The sequence below is a fragment of the Rhinolophus sinicus genome, linkage group LG09, assembly GCF_036562045.2.
Source record: "Rhinolophus sinicus isolate RSC01 linkage group LG09, ASM3656204v1, whole genome shotgun sequence".
NCBI classification, from domain to species: domain Eukaryota; kingdom Metazoa; phylum Chordata; class Mammalia; order Chiroptera; family Rhinolophidae; genus Rhinolophus; species Rhinolophus sinicus.
Window position 1 is genome coordinate 20,417,043 of NC_133758.1, and position 23,870 is coordinate 20,440,912.

At 45.5% G+C, this 23,870-nt stretch overlaps 1 protein-coding gene and 1 long non-coding RNA gene across 7 annotated transcripts in view; one reads left to right on the forward strand and one right to left on the reverse strand.

Moving 5' to 3' along the window:
* The window catches only part of CTIF (cap binding complex dependent translation initiation factor), a 259,305-nt gene extending 258,115 nt beyond the window's left edge, over nt 1-1,190 (reverse strand). For 3 of the 6 annotated variants that reach the window (XM_019721364.2, XM_019721357.2, XM_019721333.2), the window contains exon 1: nt 992-1,190. The gene's annotated coding sequence lies outside the window, so the exon portion shown is untranslated. Of the gene's footprint in view, nt 1-262; nt 400-991 lie in introns of those variants that run through there. The other 3 variants (XM_019721372.2, XM_019721340.2, XM_074340002.1) reach the window with 3 other exon arrangements.
* On the forward strand, nt 467-10,645 carry LOC109441190 (uncharacterized). Its single transcript, XR_002136618.2, has 3 exons — nt 467-953; nt 1,260-1,356; nt 10,393-10,645. It is a non-coding gene; the product is annotated as an uncharacterized LOC109441190 (long non-coding RNA).
* Nucleotides 10,646-23,870: the final 13,225 nt, after the last annotated feature.

The window sequence follows — 23,870 nt, forward strand, 5'->3', positions numbered from 1 at the left end:
GAGCCCACCCCGCCCCCGTTCGGGTCACTCGCCACCGCGAGCCCAGCTTTTCAGAGCCGGTCAACTTAACCCCCGCTCCGCCGGGCGGATCTATTCCCCAGGCCCAATTCCACCGCGGCGACAGGAATAATAATATACATATTTTAAAGCTAACAGAATCACCACCGTGGGGAATGTCCAAAGCTGCGACCGCAATGGATCCATCGATTAGGTTCCCTCCTCTGCTCCCATCCCCCGCGCCCCCCGCGGCCCGCGGGCTCACCGGGGACAGAGGGAGGGTGTGCAGCCTGTCTAGACGACAGACATCCTCGAACCCGCGGGGACCGACGCGCACACACTTAAACACGGCTGCTGCCACAGACACAATCAATCACCAGAGGAGGGAGGGGCGGCGTGGAGACACTCTCTCGGGGTCCCTCCTGTAGCCACAAGGGCAGCGGCCTCCTGCCGGGAGCGGCCACCGGGAGCTGCGCTCCCTACCTCGGCGGAGCGCGGTCAGACAGCTGCAAGTTTGGCTGCTACTAAACCAACTGCTAGATGCAGCAAATGCTGGCTTCAAAACAAAAGGGAGAGGAATCACGCTCGCTCTCTTCCTCCCCCCGGTCAGAACCCGGCACATGACAGCCGCTACACAGCGCGGCAAAAACGCCAGCCCGGCTCCAGCCGTGAGCCCCCAGAACCCTCCTCCCCACCAGAGCTCCAGGGCTACGGTTCCCCACGGGGCGGGGCACCCGACAGGGAAGGGGCAAACCTCGGCAGGAGCGAGATGGTGGAGTGCGGTCCTCGACAGAGAGGGGCACCGTGGATGAGCGCGGGTGCCTGGCTACCCCCGGCGCAGGGAAGGGGAAGAGGAAGGGGCTAATTGTTTGGGGCGGTTTTCCCAGATTTATCTATAAGCAAGCGCTCGTCACGCAGCCCACCTCCTGGGTCCCCGAATCTATCGGCAAGCTGAGGTGACTAAAAGAGGGGGGCGGACGGGGGGGATGCTCACCTCGGGGTTCCTTTGGCCGCTGCTCCGAGCCCGAGTCCGGGGTGGGGGAAGGGGGCAGGGAAAGGGAAGGGAGGGAGGAGGCTCGGGAGATCCGACTCCTGGCGCGAGTTCCGCGCGTCCCGGCTGCGGAGGGGCTCGGGCGCCCCAGCGCACAAACCTAGCCGAGAGAGGAGGGAGGGAGGGAGGGAAGGGAATGAGGGAGGGAGGGGCGGGTGGAGGGGGAGGGAGTAGAGGAAGGAAAAAAAAATATATCCCTGCCCTGGCACAGGGAAAGAGAATGTAGGAGAGTGACGTCCAGGCCCCGCCCTCCCCTCCGGCCACGTGCAAAGACTTGAAAGGAAAGAGGACCGCGGGAAGCCTGCTGGGTAATGTAGTTCGCCTTTCTTTCCGGGGATGGCGGGCCTTGGAGAGCGCGGCGCTGCGAGGACTCTGGGGATGCCGCCTGAGCACCAGAGACATCCCTGTCTAGCTGCACCGAAACCTGCGCCCAACGCTTCCTCCCCCATGACGCTTTTGCGGCCCTGGGTGGGGACCTCTGCGTTGGCAAAACTGAGGGCTTAGGCGCGGTCCAGGCTAGCAGGGAACAGTTCGGTTTTAGGGGCAGGAATGCTTTAAGGATGAGGACTTCGGTGCTTTAAGTGTAAAGTCTGTCCTAATGGCAGATAACAGGGAGCTTTGTGCATGCACTGGCCGGCCCAAGTGGCATTATTAATGCTGCATTAAATGCTACCGTCTGTTATTGAGATGCATATGTTATAATTAACATTTGAACATCTCTGTTGCAGGGGCGGGATGTTGTAATTAGATATGCACTTTGCAACCAATTAATTTTCCATTGGCCATGCTGTGGGCTGGGACAGGGGACGTGGTGGCTGGAAGAATAATGCAATGGAAAATTTAGTAAATCACTTAGTCAGAGCACTAATGTTTTCAGAGTACCTACTAGGTGCCCAGCCCAGAGCTTGGCACAGGAGAAATGTGCAATGCTGTATACCCCTCCAAGCAAGGGGGTTATAAACTCATCAGAGGAACTTTGTGACACAGTATAACTGCCGTAGAAATCCATTTATTAATTCAGAGAACATTTGGTGATTAGTTTCTACAGACGGAACGTGTCTGGGAATGCCAAGACAAGTAAGACCCTCAGTCCCTGCCCTCAAGCTTAAAGTCTAGTGTAAGGACTACAGTAAATGCAAGTATGGAGGATAAGTCAACGCTTAACACAGGGATAAGCATAAAGTGCTAGGGAACCCTCAGATGTAGCAGCCAACCAGGATGGCGGGTGAATGGGGGTGGGAGAGGGTCAGGGAAGGCTTCCTGGAGGAGGTTTTTAACAAAAGCAAAGGAAGCAGTAGGCATCTGACTAAGGCTACAGGGTACAAAGGCTCCAGATGAGAGAGAAGACAATGAATTTTGAAGGTCCCAGCAATTTGTCAAGAAAGAAGGAGCAGATTGATGAGGGGACGTGGTGGAGGGTGAGTCTAGAGGGCAGAAGGAGTCTGGGACAGCTTCTCACTAGAGGTGGGTCATGAAGTGGGCCTTGAAGGATGGGTGGGATTTCATTTTGTGTGGAGAGTTTGTGTTCCAGTCTTGAGGCTCAGCATGAGCCAAACCATGGAAGGAAAGTATCCAGTCCTGTCCTATAGAGCAGCTCATTTGATTCTTGTACCAAAGGGCATGTGGGCATGTCATCCCTTCCCTTCTAGAGGGAGGCAGCAGGCCCACAGCCATGCATTGGTACGAGGCAGAGTGGGTACTGGAAGCCAGCTGTCTGGGTGCCAGGCCCGGTCCCCCTAACCCCAAAGGAACATATTTAAGCATACATGACTCTTCCCACTGGTTTGCCCTCTTAGAACCTATGCCTCATTGGCTCTGCAATGTGTTACTTTAATGCTTTAACATCTGAATGGTTTTCTGGGTTTACAAAATATGAAACAATAGTACCCGAATCTATCCCCTCAGCAGATTCCCACTTACCTAACCTTTTGCTGTCAATGCTGTTTGCACATTATGTGAGAGGCATGCCACCTGCCAGGAAACAAGAATGGAATTGTCTGGGTCTTAGTTTTGCTTTTGCTTTCAATAACACCCCCAGAGGTGAGAGCAGGATTCATCCCCAGAGGTTAGGAGAGGCTGAGAGAGGAGCAGAATGCAAAACATCTGTGGGGAGGACTTGCCTCTCTTTGGGGTATGCCTGGGGTGAGTACGCCAGTGGGGACAGCACAGACTGAGGGTCAGCATCCCAGATTCCCGGACCTGTGACTTTGGGCAGCTTACCTAACCTCCACAAGGATGACCTTGGGCAGCTTAGTCAACACCTTTTCTTGGCTTTGTGAGAACCAATGGCAATAATGCAAATACACTGGCTCTGTCACATGGCAAATGCTCAGTGATGGTCAATTCCTTTCCTTGTCCCGGGGTCTTTCTGGGACAGGAGAATGAATGATCCCTGAACTTTCCTTTCTGCAGAGTCAGGCCTGCAGAACTGGTGCTGCAGGGAGGATACCTGGGGGTGACTCATCTTCATGTGTGAGGTTAGGTTTGTTGTCAGGGAAGCTTTGCCCAGCTCTAGTCCTCACCTCCTGCTGTCCCAGCTCTGAACCCTCACCAGCTGACAGGGGTTATGCTCTTCCCCTCCACACCCTGCTGCCCTATTAAAATTTACCTCCTGCTCTCCAGATCCTCAGAGGCTGGCTCTCTGTTTTCCCTCCAGTCTAATACCTTCACTAACGTAAGACCGGATAGTATTTTCGTTCTCTCCTCCAACTTCTATGTCTTGGTATTCTTATCAAGAGCTTTCTGAAATGGCCTCTCATGATGGGGATTCCTGGCTGGAATGGGGACCTTTGAGGGGAATTCTCTGTGGCTCCCTCAGATGCAAGTTTCCCCATGTGGGAGGCCTGGGGCTTCCTCTGTTCCTCATGCAGTGTCCTTTCTTCTCTCCTCTGTAATTGATCGTGTGCCCCACCCGCATGCAGGCTGGGGTGGGAAGAGTGGCAGGGTGCTGAATTCATGAACTGACACTGAAATTGTTTTAATTTCAGTGTCAGTTCATGAATTGTTTTAATTTCAGTGTCAAGATTTGAGTTGCCAAGAGTTGCTTTGTCTGATTTATCACTACATAACGGAGAAATTAAATGCCAGAATGTTTCTCTGTTTTAAGCAGTTGCTTTTCCTAATCCATACTTTGCTAAAATACTAGCAAAAGATACATTTCTCCTTTCTTCCTGTTCCTTCTCCTTCCTCCTACCAGCCTTTCCTCCGCCAGTCAACACAATTATTGCAGGCCTAGTGGGAACCCACCAGAGTACTGGGAGAGAAGTTATCTGCCTTCAGGAGCTGAGGAGACCAGGATGGCACCCAGGAGATTATAGGAAAACTGACCAAGTGCTACACTGTAAGGGTGATTTTTAAATGAACAAAGGGTTCCTAGAAAGCTGGAATGGTCAGAGAAGGCTTCTAGGAGGAAAGCAGAACTGGATCCATTTATATGATAACTTTCCACAAGGAGAAGGTCAGCAGTGGTCTAAATCCCTCTTTTGTAGCATCGGGCTGGGAGGCATTGCAAAAGTAGTGTCTTCAGGTGCACTAGAGAGTGGGCTTATCAGGCATCAGTTTGGTGACCACTGACCCCACAGAAGGAAGGAAGTTACCTGTCTAGTGTCTATGCTCTGTTACTGTGGTGTTGGCCTAGAGAGATAATGCCTTGATAGAACCAGGTTAAATTTCACCCAGGCCTCATCTCAGCTTCCACTACACAACCCCAAAGACCAACGCCTGAAAGGCAGGTGGAAAGCGATCCTCTAGGGTTGAAGCTGGTGGTGGAGGAAGGGACATCGATAGAGAATGATGAGCTGAAGGAAAGCAAAAGCTAAGTAAGAATAAACCAACAGATATTTTATTGGGAGCATGCTATGCATAAAGCATTGCAATGCACCATGGGGAACTGTGTGAAATGGGTTCCAGGTCACACATGACCCTACCCTGTGTGTGATATTTCCTCCCTTTGGGTCTCAGTTTTCATACTTGTAAAATGGGAGGGTTACACTCTGAAATCTCTAAAATTATTTCCCAACTTGAAATTTTCCCTTCAAGAAGTTTACTATCCAACTGGTAAAAAGAAGCTATAAAATCAAGCAGCCAAAGCATGAATTTTAAGCTGTTTAATTCTAGCAGAGCAGGAAGGGTTTGTAATATTCATTAAACAAAGCCCTGAAGTCCGTGAAGGAACAGGAGAAAAACAGATTTTATCTTGCAAGATTCAAGGACAGTAAGTGAAGTCAAGTTCCTGAGAGTTCAAGGTCAGACCTCACCACTCAGTGGCATGAGTGCCTCATCCATAGATGGCCTTGGGCATGATGAGGACCTGGGCAAAGATACACCCCCACATCTCTGCAAGAGACAAGTTTCATTGTCAAGGTACACTCTAGAGAAACTGTGCCACCCTCACCCTGGAACAGGGACAGGGCTAGACACCTGATCCAAGGGATTCCAGGTCATTGGCTATAGGCTAGGACTTAAGTGTCCCTGGCTCTATCACATGAACTGAGCCAATCAGATTCCCTCCTGCAAGAATTTGCAGGAAAAGTCTGAGAGACTTCTGCTCATTGGTGACTGATCCTCAGCAAGTGGGGTAGAGGAGAGGGGCTTGTGGCCTGGGTGGGCCAGGTGCCAGATGAATAAACAGAGGAGGGAGGAGAAGGGGGAAAGGAGGGAGAAGGAGAGAGAGAGGAGTCTAGAGCAGTGTCAGTTCCCAACTTTCCAATTCTCAGTCACAAGGTGCTCTTAGGTTCTTGATATCTCTGTATCTTTATAGTAATTCCTTTGACTTGAGCTAGCTTGAGTGGGTTTCTGGTCTTTGTAACCCAAAGACTCACACATAGGACAGCCTGAAAGAGGAAGTGCAGAGTAACGACTTGCAACCATTCCAATCCGTGCCCCTCCTGAAGATGCCTTTCCGTTCCTATCCTAGATGTCTTCCTCTTCAACTAGCTATAACTCCTCTCCTCAATCTTATTCTAAAATGGCTGCAAAAATAATTTGGTCATGAACCTTCCACAGCTTCTAAATCCCCTTTTCAAAGAACAATAGCTAATCTATGAATTGAGCAATTACTGTTTGCCAGGCAACAAGTGAAACACTTTCTGTGCTTTGTCTCATTTAGTGGACCCAGCAACTTTTACAGTCGAAGCAACTGAAGCTAGGAGGGGTGACGTAACTTGCCCAGGGACACACAGCCAGCCAGTAGGTGGTGGTCCACACTGGGCTGTGGACCTCAGAGCCACTGAGCTGAACCAGGCCGACTCGTTCTCAAATATCAGGATCCACGTTCTCTAAGCCCCCAGCCTACACCTGTCTTCTACCTGCAGGAAACACCTGTCTTCCTCACTGATGCATTTATAATTGGGTGGTTTATTTTCTTTAAAATTGAGACTTCAGAGATGCCTGTGCATTTGTTTGCATATGTCAGATGCCCCCAAATGATTCTAGGCCATAGGAGAGTGATTTTTATTCATATAACTCATCAGTCAAAAAAATGTTTTGATCTACATTTATAATATATGTTTGCCATTTATCTATCATCTATCTATTAATTACATTTACCAAAATAGACATTTTGAATGATAGTGGTCTAAAGATGAAATAAGTATTTTTAAATATTTTTAAAATTTTTATGAATTAACGAGGCAAAAGTCCTTTTGCTCTTGGGGAAGTTTATTTTTTTGCCTATATTTAACATAAAAGTGAATATCAATAAATACCACAATATTGTCTTCTAACACCCCAGGAGCTCATTTGGGACACACCCACCTGGGGCTCTGGATTTCGAATGTTTGTCCCATTCTCCCATGTGTTAATAATAAAATGATTGCAGGAAATAATGATGCAGTCAGCTAACTCTGAGTGAGGTTTCGTTCCTTTTTTGACGTGTTTATTACCCTAGTAGTTTTTAGTTTTTGTATTTTAAACTAGTGATTTATTATTATAATTGTAATAGTTGAGACAGCATTGCAGCATTGGTTATGCATTGTACATCCAGCGTTAGTCACTTAATAAAGTTAAGAACACACATTTTCTGTGTTATTAAAAAGTCTTTATAGACACTATTTGAAAAATCAGTTAAATGACCTCTTTTTTTTTTTTTTTACCCTTGTATTTATTAAGTACGCATCATGTGCTTGCTCTAAGTTAGGTAGCATGAATGACAAGCACACAGAAATGTACATTAATCTAGGCTCCGGGACCTCACAGTTTAGGTCAGAAGAGAAGACAGACACATTTTAAACAGAACGGCAATGTAAAATTAACATCCCAAACATGCTGGATGTATATATAACACAGAGTGATTGCTCAGGGAAAGGGGAGTCTCGATGGACAGCAGGAGTGGCCGGGAAAGTATTACTGGAAAAGTGGAGCCTGAGCCAGGCTTTGCAGCCTGAGTGTGATGTACTTGGGAAGGGGACCGGGAGGGGCCTTTCCCCAGGTGTTCATACATGGGCATTAGCAAGTGGGAGGGCAGGTGAGCAGAGGGAAGGAGAAGGCAGGAAGTCCAGAGAGTTAGTAATGTGGAGCTGGCTTGAGCCTGGACTCCCGGAGAGTCACAGACCAGGATTTGAATCTTGCCGTCACCTTTTATAACCAGGAGACTGCCGTGGGCAACTTAAGTGCTCTGTGCTTCAAGTCCTCTATCAAATGGGGAAATAATGATGCCCACCTTGGTAGGTTGTTACGCAGATTAAATGAGATCGTGTGTGTGAAGCACTTAGCACATTGTAAAGGCTCATAAAAGGTTAGCTTTTATTTTTTGGTTATTATTGTTGTTGTTGCACTGGGGATAGGCTGTATTGGACGTTGAAGGAAAATCTGACCCGTTCATACTTTCGGGCGGACGTGGGTACAGTCAGATTTTGTTTCTGAGCGGTAATTCAGACCCAGTGCAGTGTACCCAGAAGGTGTGTCCACTCCAGCCTGACCCAAACTCACAGTAATCCTCATGCATGGCCTCTGGGGGTTCAGCGGAACCTGGGGAGTAAGGAGCAGTCCCTCCTGTACCCTAGGAGCTGACATTCTGTCCCTCTCTCACTCACATGCACACCCCCACCACTTCGTCTGTGGTGACAATATTGATGATCAAACTTGTTTATACTCTACTCTTCCCACGGAGAACTTGACACAGCTTTTTAAATGCTAAAATATACCTAGTCTCTGAAAATAGGAGTTGACACAAAAGACTTTATGAGATGATTATCCCTCGTACAAAAAGAGTAACCATAGTTTCTTTAAATAGCAGCTCCGCTGGGGTATTCAACAGCAGATCTGATGGACAAAAGTTTGCTTTGCAAGCAACTTTTCTGGAATGCGTCACCAGTAATAGTGTGGTTCAGAGCAGTGACTAAGTTTGATAAAGTGTATAATAAGCTCTTGAATTTATTTTGTGCCATCTTCAACCAAAACAGGGGCTCTACTGTATTTTTTGATGAATTTCTATAAGATCTGGGCTGGGCAGAGTTATTAAGTAGACTGTGGGGACAGAGCCAGGAGTGCAATTTCCATGCTCTCGGCCTCACATAGAAAGGTGCTGGCTCGGGAAGTAAATGGTCATCAGCTGTAATCAGTGAGCCATTGGCCACTAATATAACTGCCGTGGCTACTCTAGCAACGGATGGTGGCTGGCAAGCGCGGATTGCAGTTAGCAAGGGGTTGGTTGGTTGGTTGGCTGGCAGAGCAGCGGACGGCCGATTGCGTGTTGTGTGGATCCTGCTTTCTGTGTCTCCAGCCCAGCTGCCAGCGAGACTATAGTGGTGTGACTCCCCTACCTATGGCTCCGTGGGTGTTCCTCTTTGGCCTGATCATGTCCTGCGTCCTTGTTCAGGGAGCGGGAGCTAAGACCCTGCATAACACAGACTCTGGTCTAGAGACCACTGAGTTGCCAATTAGTCAGGGAAGCCTGCTGGGAGAAGGTAGCAGAGGAGGTTTTCAGGTAAACAACAACAAAAAGATGCCTTTTGGCAGGCGTTGAGTGGGAGACCATCTCAGGGGACAGGAGCAGTGTGGCAAGATGTTGGGGCAGCCCTTCTCCCTGCAGGGCAGCAGCAGAAGTGGTCAGCCAGTCTGGAACCTTGGATGGGTCACAGAAGAGAGGGGAGCAGGCTGGCGACAGTTTGCTTGTCCCCCTAGAAAACAAATTTGGTCTGACATAGAGATAAGATATGAAATACTACCTTTCTGTTATACATACTTTATTTCAGGCCTTATCAAACATACTCTTTCAGTGGGCATGTTGCCATGACAACCTTATAGGCACTGGAGGGCTTCTGTAATTGGTAGAAAATGTCATTAATTTACAGGTGGTTTTTTGTTTTGTTTTTTGTTTTGGTGTGTGTGTGTGTGTGTGTGTGTGTGTGTGTGTGTGTGTGTGTGTGTGTTGGGAGGAGTTTTAGTCCTAGGCTACTTAAAATCCTCAAATACAATCTTTTTTGCCTGAGCAGACTAATAATCACCTTGTAATATAATGACTAAGCCAACACCAGTGAACTCTTCTGCTCTCAATTGAGTTGTAATTTTCAAATACCAGCTTCTTAGGCAGGAGCTAGCTCTGGAAGCTGTACTTATCCAAACACAGGTCTTAACCTATGCTGTGCTTCGTGAAGCCAGTCGGCTGTGGAATTAGCTCCAGGGATACTGAGAAATGCAAGTACATTCTGAGCGGTCCACCTGTCAGTTATGGCAGACATTCGTTTCCACCAAAGCACATCCCAGGTTTTCCTCACTGTCACTTCTCTATTCCCTATAATCTCCTTCCACCTGGTATATTCCCATTTCCTAGGTATAAGAAAACTTCGGTCATGAAATTATAGGGCTTTTTTTTTTTTTTTACTATTATTAAAAAAATATTGTGGCAAAGTACACATAACAAATTTTGCCATCTAAACAATTTTAAGTATACAATTCAGTGGTACTAGTAAGTACACGCAGAATTGTTGTGCTACCATCACCACTATTCATTCACGGAACTCTTCATTTTGCAAAACTGAAGCTCTGTACCCACTACGCTCCATTTCCTCCTCCCCCCAGCTCCTCACAACCACCATTCCACTTTTTAGCTCATGGATTTAACTACTCCAGGGGGTTCATATACGTGGAATCACACAGTATTTGTCCTGTATGTGACTGGCTTGTTTTGCTTCGCAAAGTGAGGCAGGATAGGGAGCCTAGGAAATTGCCAACCCCCTCCAGGGTGTGAGATGCGTCCCTGGTTACCCAAGTAACAAATGACTATGTGCAGTACCTGCAGCTGGAGAAAAACAAGCACCAGGTTCATCGAGCAAGGCTGGTTACCTATGACCAGGTCCTTTTGTTTAGCTAATTATAATGTCATTATAATCTCATTTACATTGCAGCTCCTCGGACTCCCATTATGCACCTGACACCAGGACAGTTCTAGAGGAACCAAATAACGAAGAAAAAGCTGCAAATGGAGGGTCCCACTCGGGTAGGAGATGAACGAACCATGTCAATGGGTTGTCACCAATTCCCACCCCAGGAGGAATAAAAACCCCTGATTGTGACTTTCTCGTATGACTCATTCTCTGAGTTCACCCACACTTCCCTCTCAAGTGTGTACTTTCATTTTCAGTAAATCACTTTTGGTTTCCTGCATTATCTCACTCTTGAATTCTTTCTTGTGCGAAGATAAGAACCCTGTTCCTGCTGCTCCAGATTGAGTCCTCTCTTGGACATCACTGTGACCTCCCAGCGAGAATAGTGTCCTCAGGGCCATCTGTGTTCTAGCATGTTGTCAGAATTCCCTTCTTTTTGAAGGCTGAATAGTATTCCATTGTATGTATATACTACATTTTGCTTATCATTCATTCATCCATCGATAGACACTTGAGTTGCTTTGGGCTATTGGGAATACTGCTGCTATGAACATGGGTTTGCAAATATCTCTTTATAACCAAATCCTTTCAGTTGTACACCCAGAAGTGGAATGGCTGGATCATATAATAGTCCATGTTTAGTTTTTTTGTGGAACCACCATACTATTTTTCATAGTGGCTGCATTTTACTTTACAACCAACAGTGCACAAGGGTTCCAGTTTCTTATATCCTTGCCAACATTTGTGTTTTCTGTGTTTTTGTTGTTGTTGTTGTTTTTGTAATGTCCATCCTCATGAGTGTGAGATAGTCATGATTCTTTCTTTTAAGAAGCTGGTATAACCCACCATTGAATAATACTTCTAATAGCAATTATAATAGCTGGAATTAATTGAGAGGTAGCATGTGGTGAGCACTTGTATTTAGGGTTTGCCAGAGAAACAGAAACAAGAGGATGGATGAATGGATGGATGGATGGATGGATAGATAGATACATAGATACATAGATAGATACATAGATAGATACATAGATAGATACATAGATAGATATATTTATTATAGGAGTTGGTTCACACAGTTATGGATGCTGAGAAGTCCCAGGATCTGTCATCTATAAGCTAGAGAACCAGGAAATCGAGTGGTGTAATTCTGTCCTGGTCCAAAGGCTTGAGAACCAGGGGTACGGGTAACAGAGGGCAGGACAAAATGAATGCCCCAGCTTAAGTAGAGGTAGAATTTGCCCATCATCAGCTTTTTTGTTCTAGTCAAGCCCTCCACAGATTAAATGTCTGCCCTCACCCATTGGGGAGGCACTTTTTTTCCCTAGGCTATTGATTCAAATGCTACTCTTTTCTGGAGAGACACCCAGAAATAATGTTTTACCACTAACTGGACATCCCTTAGCTCAGTCAAGTTGACACCTAAAAGTAGCCATCACAGCACTCTATGTTAGTGATCTCATTTGATTCTCACACTAACTCTATCATCCCCATTTTACAGATGAAGAAACTGAGACCCAGAGTTTATATAATTGGTGATATGCCCAAGGTTATATAACCAAGTAATCATTATATACCACAGAAGGAGGCTACAAGATTCCTCACTACAGAACAATACCTGCTTAAGGATGGACAGGACAACCTCCAGTAATACATTCTTATGTTTCTAAAATTTAATGCCTTTCCTGATGATGACAACAGACAACAATGAAGACAATAGTAATAATGATGTTAAAAAAAAGCAATCAAATATAACCAAATGTTCAGCTATAATATTCATATATAAAAAAAACCCCTCAATATTTGAACATTATATATTCATAAGGAACTAAATTTGACGGTGATTATTCATATAATGGAATTACTGCTTTATAGAAGGATTTGCTGAATTATCCTCTTCTGTGATGAGCTTTCCCCATTCGTTTAAAATAGGAATTAATTTATAATGATGTGATGTATATATAGCTCCCCCAGAACACATCTACTGCGCAGCACGGAGCCAAATCAAGTTGCTAAAATGATTTTGATTACTGGATAATGATAGTGGGGAATATTTGCTCACTTCAGTATTTGAGGATTCCAACTACCAAAGGATCTGTAGACTCAACTATCAAAGCACCTTAGTCTTGGTGAACTTATGAAGAACCAGAGAAATGCCAAAAGACAGTAGAATGGACCATTACACAAATGGTTTGCAAGTACCTACCAGAAGAAGGAATCTCTTGAAGACTCTTTAACAGCACAAAAATAACAAGCCCAGCCAAACTGAAATCTTGTCTTTAGTAATGTTAATAGAGAACTAGAATAGGAGAGAGCCATAGATTTATTATGCATTCGGCATTCTCTCTTAGAAAAGAAGACGTCAATGGAAAAGAACACGTGACTAGATGAGCAGTTACTTCTGGCTTTTTGGTTAAGATGACGAGTTGTGTGTCAGTAGATTTCTACCCAGGTAATCAGCACTCAGTAGGCACATTCGCACCATCCCAGTTAGGAACTGTATTCAGCTGCAGGGACCCAAATTTACAGTGGTTTGAAAAACAATCGAGATTTTCTCTCACATTAAAAATAAAAGTTGGTACAGCCACTTTGGAAGACAGTTTGGCAATTTCTTGCTGAATTAACATTTTTACCGTGTGATCCAGGAATCACGTTCTTTGGTATTTATCCAAAGGAGCTGAAAAATTACGTCCACACAAAAACCTGTACGTGGATGTTTATAGCAGCTTTATTTATAATTGCCAACACTTGGAAGTCATCAAGATGATGTCTTTCAGTAGGTCAATAGCTAAATACACTGATACATCCGGACAATAGAATGTTATTGAATGCAAAAACAAACAAACAAACAAAAAAAACAAAAACAAAACAAAAAAAGCTGTTAAGTCATGAAAAGACATGGCAGAACCTTAAATACATAGTGAAAGAAGCCAATCTGAAAAGTATGTATGATTCCAACTATATAACATTCTGGAAAAGGCACAACTATGGCACGCAGTAAAAATGTCAGTGGTTGCTAAGGGTTCCAAGGGACGGAAGGCAGAATTAATAGGGGGAAGAAGGGAAGTATGGTATTTGGTAGACAACCAGCAGCTCTACCTTGTCCACTACTAATGAGCCACCAAAAACGGATATTCTGGTGTAGCCTTCAACTCAGACAGCACCCTGGTCACCAATCCACATTGTCCTCCTCTGCTTGTCAGGATAGCCTGTGACTTAATCATGTCCTCACTCTTACTGCCTGCAGTGTTCTTCCCTGGGCCACTGTTCATTTTTCTCCTGCCCGCTACCCCTTCAGACCTGAGATCAAGCACTTAGCATGTTCCACGGGAGGCCCTGCACCAACGAATGGCATGGTCCTTCACAGAGCTTCTACGTCCCATCCTTTAGGACCCACCTCACAAGCTGTATTCTCTAAGAAGCCATTAGCAGCCTGCCTTTTCTCTAACCTCTCTAGCCACAGTAGGTTAAATGCACACTAGGTTCTCACATCTCTTATGCTTACCTTTACTATAGTACCTCTACCCTGAATTGTGACATACACTTTTATTTATCTCCTTCTGCCACTAAACTATAAACGAAACATGGGACACGTACTGTGTTTCATTTGCCTTGCGAGCTCCAACAGCTGGTACGCAGAACAGACTGAAACTCATGAACTAGATTGTGGTACTTATCCTCGTAATGACAATAATACTGACAATAATAGCAACTAATCGTTCTTGAATATTTAATATGTGCTAAACTTATTCCATGCATCATTTAATTTCATTTTCACAAGATGAGGTGGGTGTGCTTATTTCCATTTTATAAAGGAGGAAACCAAGGCTTGGAGAGGTGATATTAATCTGTGAAGTTTCTAAGAGGTGGAGCCTGGATCCAAGCTCAGGACTGTCTGACACCAACGGGGAGCGCATAACGTCCTTTCTGTACCATCCCTGTGTATCTTCACTCCGGCCTGCAATGGCAGGCCCCATCATTAATAGAACCAGGAAGTATATGACCTTGATGTGGGAGCATTTCCTTATATGGCAATGGGGGATGCTGGCATGCAGATGTGGCCCCACCCCCTGCCTGAGACTATAAAAGGGCGGTCTCCTACCAGCTGGCCCTCTGACTCTGTGAATTCCTCACTCAGTGTCTGTGCTGAGGTCTGCAGTGCCCAGAGCTAGTGACTGCTGAACTCCGGATACAGGCCTGTGAGGAGGCAGGAGGCTCCTCTGAGGCATTGATCCTCTCTCAGTCCTTTCTCTAGCTTGTTTCTTGATTAGAGATCATGGTGACCCCAAGTGATGGGCCCTGTGAGCCAAGGACCATGCCATTCATTGGTGCAGGGCCTCCCGTGGAACATGCTAAGTGCATGATCTCAGGTCTGAAGCAGATTACATCTGTTGGTTCCTCCTTATCTTTCAGGGACATGCTTCCTAAAGGAAGTGAGTGGCAGAAACCAAGGAGGTATGCATCCCATGCATCTCTCATGCTGAGGCACCTCTGTTGAACAACAGCAATGGGGGAAAAAGAAAAGGTAGCCAGCCAAACTCACATTGTCTTGCTCCTCCTGTCTCCAGCTTAATACCCCAGCAGTGTCGGTCAGTTCCTCCCTCTAACAGGCTGTTTCTTGCCCGTGGTTCCTGTGCTCTGGCTTATGTAGTTTCCTTTGCCTGGAATGCCATCCTTACCCGACTGCTAACCCTTCTGTTTATCTTTCACTCAGTTGTCACCCACCAGGAAGTATGGTTGAGTTCCTTGCTCTAGTCTCCCTAAAATACCCTGTCCATATCTCTATATTGCAATTGTAACACTGCTTCATAATTACCCTCTCTGGGTTTGTGTTCCCCACTAGTACAAGTCTTAAGCCCATATATTTGCTGTATTCTCCTTTGTTTGCCCAGGACCTTGTACCGTGCTGGCCAAAGATATGTAGGTGCTCAATAAGTAATGATACTTTACATCTAACATTTACCATGTGCCAGCACATTAGGAGCTTGCCCTGCATTTTGTCATTTAATCGTCACACCTCAAACACCAAAGCACTAACATTAATTCTGTTTTACAGATGTGGAACCTGAGGCTTGGAAAGGTTAAGTTACTTGCCCAAAGTAACCCAGGTAGTAAGTGCTAGAACTAGGACTCAAAATCAAGGCGTTAGGACTCTATACTCTGAAACACTACAGGATACGCCGGCCTCCAATACTTACGGAATTTAAGAATAAATGCTTTGCATGGGCTATATGTGCAGAAACTTAAATGTTTCTGGTGGTGAAAAAAAAGGGTGAAATCAAGCCCAAAGATTCAAATTTGGAGACAAGGTAATGTCTTCTCTCTCAATCTCCGTTAATCAATTCTACAAATAGTATTCATTGCGTTGGACTTGTTGTGAACACAGCACTGTGCTAAGAGCTGTGAGGAAGCATAGCTAGAAGAGTGGATGGTGTGTCTCCAGCCCGCAGGACTTGCCAGTGTGGTGGAGAGACACAGTGACACAGCAGAGAGAACAGCCTGAGGCGGAGTCTGGTGAGCAAGGTGGGGAGACAGGGATGCAGAGAGAAGACCCGAGTGGAAAGGGGGGAGGTGGGCAGTCAGAAAGGAAATGACAAAATACAGAGTGGTCTTCGATGAGAATAGGACTTCCTTGCTTGGACTTTTCTGTGGGTCTTGTCCAAAGCCCCCATAGAGATGGCCTGGAAGGCGCTTCCTGTGTGTGCTGAATTTCTACACTAACGCCCTTTATCTTAATTTTTATAGCTAAGAATGGAAGTTGAGGTTCCCTGGTTGGGCCAGGACAGGGAGAGAGGCTGCTCTCCAAGCCCCAAAGAGCTGCTTCTGTTGCCCTGTGTCCCCGTGACCTTCTGTGGCGTTTGGAGAAAGGCAGCTGTGTGAGTGTCCCCATAATGGAGTCTTGAGGGCTGCTGGCTTTTGAAAAACCTCACCTCTCCATTCTCTCCCTGGGGAAGCTAGGGGATAATTGGGTATTATGTGCAGCCTCTAAGACACAGGGCCCTTTCAGCAGGACTGTCCCCTGGGAGCGGCTGTATTTGTGTCGGCTGCAATTTTCCCTGGGTAGGTGAAAGGAGCAGGTCAGGCCCGGTGCTGCCTTTTCAGAGCTGGGAACCGTACCTGGGTTTGGGGACTGCGGTAACATTCACGGTGACACAAAGCTGGTAACAGTGGAGGCTGTGACAATGACCACAGAGTGAAATCTTAGGACTAAACTACTTTCTTCTTCCTCTGGTGGAGGCTATGCAAAGAGCTAATGTGCTTCTCCATCAGCACTGCCTTCCCCTCTTGCAAAGTGGGTCGAACTTGACCTTGGCTTCTCCCTCCCAGCTACTTTGCTTCTCCTTCTTCCTCCAGACATCCAGCACCCTTGGTCTTTATCCCATCCCTCCTCTCTCAGAATCTACACTTAGAAACAGTGTTGTCAAGTGCTGGCGAGGTTGTGGAGAAAAGGGAACTCTGGTGCACTGCTGGTAGGATTGCGAATTGGTGCAGCCACTATGGAAATCAGCATGGAGGTATCTCAAAAATCTGAAAATGGAACTACTTTATGACCAGCAATTCCACTTCTAGGTATCTATCCAGAGAAATTCAAGATGCTAATTCGAAAAAATATGTGCACTCCTATGTTTATTGCAGCACTATACACAAGAGCCAAGACATGGAAACAACCAGAAAATGCCCATCGGTAGACGACTGGATTAAGAAACAGTGGTACATTTATACAATGGAGTATTATGCAGCCATAAAGAAGAAAGAAATCTTTCCATTTGCAACAACATGGGTGGACCTAGAGAACATTATGTTAAGTGAAATAAGTTAGACAGAGAAAGACAAATACCATATGATCTCACTTATATGTGGAATCTAAAGAAAAGAATAAGTGAATGAACTAATCAGAAACAATCTCGGAGACATAGAAGAAAAACTCATCGAATATATGGTGATGGAAGAACTGACTCTGGGTGATGAACATACAATGGGATTTATAGATGATGTAATACAGAATTGTACACCTGAAATCTATGTAATTTTACTAACAATTGTCACCCCAATAAATTTAATTAAAAAAAAAAAAGAAAAAAAAAGAAAAACTGAGGGTTGCTAGATGGGAGAGGGGTGGGGATAAGGGGAAAGATGAGGGGATTAGAAAACAGTTGGTAACCACAAGATGGCCATGGGGATACAAAAGTCATTTTGGGGAATATAATCAATAATGTTGTAAAGATTTTGTAGGGTATCTGATGGACACGTGTCTCATTAGGGAGACCACCTCAGGGATGATGTAGATGCCTGATCACTGCACTGTACACCTGAAGCTGAAGCTGAACAATAATGAATGTCAGCTATAATTTTATATATATATATGTATATGTATATGTATATGTATATGTGTATATATATATATATATATATATATATATATATTTACAAGAAGCGGAGTACAGCATTAGGAATAGAGACAGTGGAAATGTAATGGTTGTGTGCGATGTCAGAGGGATAGTGGATGGGGGAAGGGGGTTGTCACTGTGTGAGGGATATAATATAAATGATAAATGTCTAACTATTACATTATTTTGTGCACCTGAAATTAATTTTAAAAAAAAGAGTGTTGTCACCGAGCATTTATAGGTGTGGAGCAGAAGAAAGTTTGAACAGAAATGAAGGGGCTGAGGCTCTAGTGCTGGCTTGGCTACTAGCGGGCTTCGTAAACTTGGGCAAGTCATGTCCCCCTTCTCTGGTCCTGTCTCCGCATGAGCAGGGTCATGGAGCAGGGGCAGGGAGGGACTAGATCAGTGGTTCTCCACCCAGGCTGTGCACTGGAACCATCTAGGGTTGCTTTGTGAAAATATCACTGTTCAGGATCCATTACAGACCAGTTAAATCATAATATTTGGGGGCAGAACTGAGGCATCAATGTCTTAAAAGCTCCCCAGTGCATTCTAATGTGAGGCCAGACCGGAAAATCTGATGACTTCTAAGATTGTGATTATAGCCGATTCTTAGGTTATCCATCCCCGGATTAGCCTGGTATAGTTTATGTACAATGGTGGAATTAAGATATTGATTATTAATGTATCTGTGAGGGCACGTATTGTATCTGTTGCTGTGCTTGTATTAACCAGTGCCTCGCTCAGTACTGGGTACACAGACATGTTTGATACATGCTTATTTACTTGACTTCATTGTAGCCCCCAAATAGGGGGTCATATTCTGGGCAGGATAATCTAAATCTCCTAATAGAACATTCATTTATTCATCAAATATTTATTGAGTCCTTAATATGTATTGGGCACTTGTTATGGACTGAATGCGTGTGTTCCCCTCCCCCAAATTCCTATGTGGAAGCCCTGACCTATAACGTGATGGCATTAGGAGATGGAGTCCTTTGGGAGATAATTAGGGTTAGATGAGGTCCTGAGGGTGGCACTATGATGATGAGATTAGATCCCTTATAAGAAGAGACACCAGAGAGCTTGTTCTCTCTCTCCCTCTCTGCGAATGCACAAAAAAGAGCTCATGGGAGCACACAGTGAGATGGTGGCCTCCTACAAGCCAGGAGAAGAGGTCTCAGAATTAAATTTACCTTGCTAGCACCTTGATCTTGAAGTTCCCCCCAGCCTCCAGAACCATGAGAAAATAAATTTCTGTAGTTCAAGCCACCCAGTCTATGGTATTTTGTTCTGGAAGCCTGAGCTGACTGAGAGCGCTCTACAACCCTTAGGGAAACAAACGGACTCTTGTAATTGCAGGTTTGTCACCCTCTTCCTTCAACCGAGCAACCCAATAGCACAAACCTCTCATAGACCGGGATTGTATTGTGCATTTCCTTTTATTCTTCATGAAACCTAGCATTTCTTTGCATATATGAGGCAGGCCCTCAATAAAGACTTTTTTTTGTTTGTTTTTTAATTAGTTTCAGGTGCACAAGACAAAGCAAAACAATAAAGACTTTTGAAGGACTGAATAAGTTTAAGGGTTTATTGAGTACTTATTAAATCCTCATAGTCTTATGCTATGTGTTGTGAGGCATATGAGAAAAAGAATAGACATGGTCCTTCTCCTTAGGTTGTTTAATTCTCATGGGGGAGTATGTCAGACCACCTTTTGCACTCCTGCAGACTTCATCTATGCCTCATTGCCTCTTACTCTACTGATCTCAGGGAGTTTGACCAGCTTCCTATGGGACCAACCTAAGTGTGTCACCTCAGACTATGCCCAGCAACCAGTGCCACCCTTAGATCCAGGCAAGCAGGACCCACGCCTCTGATTCGGGTCTCAGAGACTGCCTATTCCTCCCCACTCCTGTGAAATTTTCTAAGTAATCCTAAACCTGTATTGCAACGTGCATGGGCCTGAGGCCCGATTCCTACCATGGTACACACACACACACACACACACACACACACACACACACACACACACGCACGCACCGTGCGTCTGGTTGGTTCCAACAAGGCAGTCCACTGGGGATGGCCCTTTTTTATCTCCTCCAAAGACTTTCAGGATCCTTGCTTTTCAATGACAATGGGCCCTTCTGATTGATGTGGTGACATCATGCTCTCCCAGGGCAGCTGGAAGGAAGACTCGCTGAATAAGGATGGACCTTCCTTTGGAAATTATTCCACCACTCTTCTTACTTTCCCCACGGCCTCTCACCTATTCTCCCCTTTGATGGTGATGCATGGAAGGCGGGGGGGAAATCAACATGGAAAGAGAGTCCATTCTGGATGCAGAGATTAGGGCCAAAGAGTTCAAGGGAAGACATGGTTGGAAGGCATGCTGTTCTGTTTACGTTATACAACTTGAGAAGAGTACATTTAACATGCATGTCCAGAAAATAAGTGATCGTTCACATTTTCCTGCATATGCTGAGTAAGATTTGAATTTGTGGTCATCGCAATAAAGCACTTTAGCAACCTTCAAGAGTCCTTGGAAGCCAGAATTCACAGGTAGCCCCATGGGGCAGCACTGTGAGTAATGAATGATGTAACCAGCATTAAACACAAGGTATTAGGGAACTGCAGAAGCAGGATCTATATTGTTCCCACACAAACAGGTGCCAAAGAGTCATGACATTGTGTAAGAACAGTGTTGCTACCTTTTCCTCAGGATGATGACGAGGCAGCAATAGGGCACTGACAGTAAGAACAGGAAGAGATACTTCATGGTCCTGAACAGGAAGACATGGTGCCTGGACACTATGAAAACCTCCACAGGTATTGGTGAGACAATAAACAAACACGTAAGTACCGATCCTCTCCCCATTATTCTAAATTCTCATCAGCAAATCCCTGTAGCTCATGTAGGCCTCTGAAATTTATAATCAATTTTCAAATCAAATTGTTTATATAGATGGCGCCCTAACAAAACAATGAAATCTTTGCAAGGCCCAGTATGCCCTAAAGACAGCCCTGCTCATCTGTCCTCCTCCATATTGCTCTGACACTGCCACATGGGATGTATGGGGACCCACCTGGTGCACATGCATACACAGTTAGGAGGTGTGGGCAAGTTAGCACCCCCCCATCGAACAAAAATGACCAATGGTGGCTAGGATCCAGTCACCACATGCTTTCTTCTTTCTTTCCACCGAGGGATGATCCTGAATATGTTTTGAATGGTTTTCCACATGGACTCATGGATCCAGGCAACGAACACCCATAAAAATGAGCAAATCCACACTGCAGCCTTGTGTTGACGCTCCCTCTGGCTTTGCTTTTCCTCCTGTCCTTCTCTTTTACTCCCCGGGATCACATTATCCAATAAGATTCCTGCACGTAAGCCTTTGTCTCAGGCTCTGCTTTCTGGGGACCCAGGCTAAAACAGGGAGACAAAACGTATACACCTAAACAACACAACAGAATATAAAGAAGTGCCTAACAAGGGCATAACTGTTCGTTTGAATCTGAGTAGCAATGATTTTCAACTTGGAACTAGTGCATCAAACTGATGTCGGGACCTTTGTTGAAGCCCACTTGCCCTCTGCATTTGATCTATGCCTCGCACCCAGACTCCCTGCTACAGGGAGCTGCCATTTGTATGGGAGTGGGTTGGACAAATCTTTCTGAGGTGAATTTCCAGAAGAATGGGGTCATTTTCTAATGTGAGGGAGATGATGGTTAGGGACCACTGCTATGTAACAGGGTTCCAGAAAACATACAGATCTGTCATAATAATAACCAAATTCATTGGGATGTTAAAAAAAAAAGGTTTTGTAGCGGAGATAAGGTTTATATTAGTTTGCTAGGGCTTCCATTGAAAAGTTCTATAGACAAAGTGGTTTAAACAACAGAAATTTATTTCTCACGGTCTGGAGGCTGGAAGTCCAAGATGAAGGTGTCTGCAGGGTTGGTTTCTTCTGAAGCTTCTCTCCTCGACTTATCTTCCAATGTCTTCTTCCTGAGTCTTCCCTCTGTGTGTGTCTGTGTCCCGATCTCTTCTTATAAGGACCCCAGTCCTACTGGCCACCCTAGTGACCTCATTTTCCCTTCATTACCTCTTTAAAAGCCCTTTCTCCAACTATGGTCACATTCTGAGGCCCTAGGGGTTAGGACTTCATCTTAGGAATTTGGGGGAACACAACTCAGCCCAGAACAGAGTTTAACCCTTGAAATGTGAGCTGCATGAGTCAGGCAAAGGATAAAGACTCCCCCCACCTGCCAGCATCCTCACTGTGGTGAATTGAGAGGCCCTCATGGAGATGAAACTTCTTCCTTCTTTGGTGAGACATGTGCTGAGCAATCACTCTCATTGACCTTAGGAGGGTGAATGACCTCTGAGACAGGGCGATGCCTTGTCTCCCCAGTTAGATTTTTGTGTTGTGCTGATCTGGACTCCCTCTGAGCCTTCACGTACCACTCCTGAAGTATACTTTTATGCTTCAGAATCCGGAGGAGAAGCTACCAGTTGAGTAACGCAGGCCCTGAAGACAATCCAGTGTGTGCATTTTGGGGGATGACGCCGGGTCATCCCAGCCTGACTCGAGAGCGAATTGAGTTGTGGTCCGAGAGTATGTAAAGGAGGAAAACCTAATGGGAGGAGGTCTCAGGACCAGGCCAGGAGACATACCTGGAATTGAAGATCCAGCCTGGCAATTACCACTTCACCCTGGGTCATGGGTTGAGCTGCCTCTCAGTAATTTCCCAGGACCTACGGAGTTGGAGGCTAGGACTTGAGATCTCATTCTCTGGGGAATCTGTCGGGGACATGCAGCTATACCCAAAGCTGAAGGGAAGACAGCACCCTGGTTACAATGTCATCATTCCCATATGTCCACGTTCCCCACTTTAATGTGAAATGATTGCATCCTCATTGAGGCACGTCCCCTCTCTCCCCTGCCTCTCCTGCCCCTCTCCTCCCTCGCCCTCGTCCCAGTCAACTTCCTGGTTTTAGCCAAAGTGTGACATGTGGCACAACAAACTTTCTGCAATGGCTTCCAGGAAGGATGGAGTCATTTTCCTACACGAGTGAGCAGCACTGCCTTCCCATCAGACCCAGCGCTGACAGCCTTTTGTCTGTTGCTTACGTTTCTGCCAAGCTTTTGCCATGTCTTGCTGGGCCTGATGAACAAATCTGGGCCCACGTTTCTGTTTCTGACCAATAGAGAACGAGCTGACTGCCAGTGAGGAGGGTGATGCTTCCTGCCAATGGTGGGGGTGGCAGAGGCAGAGAATTCTCCAGCTGGGCAGTCTGGACTGGCGCAGAGTGTCACACTGGGCCAGCTGCAGGTGTTCCAGATGGCCGGCCTCGGGTCTGTTTGTTTCCGTCGCCAGCTTTTGTTTCTGTCCCAGCATCACCACCATCCCATCAAGCGCACACTGAGTGCTCTGGCACGCCTGGAACGGCAGCAGGAGGCTCCTTGATGGAGGTGGCATTTCAGGCACATTTCTCTTAAAAGGAAGACAGATGAGAGAACTTTATGGCGGAAAGCATTGCAGGCCAAAGTGAGTTGGACTATATAATGTCTGTTGACAGCATCTGAGTATGTCAATTGGGAACTCAATATTCTAGAAAATAGGAATGTTTTTATAACCACAGCCCAGCTGAAAGAAAGAGTAACCCAGAAAAATCTCGATTGGATTGTTACAGTTCCTAGAAATCATTAGTTGGTTACAATATCGAGTGCCATATATTTCATTTATATGAAGTTCAAGAACAGGCAAAGCTAATTGAGGTGAGAAAAGTCAGAAGAGTGATTACCCATGGGAAGAGTTGACTGGGAAGGGACAGGAAAGAACCTTCTGAAGTAGGGAAAATGGTGTACATCTTAACCTGGGTGGTGGTTACATAAGTGTATTCGTATGTGAAAATTCCTTGAGATACAGACATATATACATTTCCAATTAGTGCACTCATGTACTCAGATACATTTATAATTAGTGCACTCATGTATGTGTGATAAACCTCAGTACAAAAAGTACTGCACTAGGTACTTAGGATACACGTTCTTGTAACAGAGACAGACAACCAGGCAATTATAATATGGTGTATTAAACACAGTT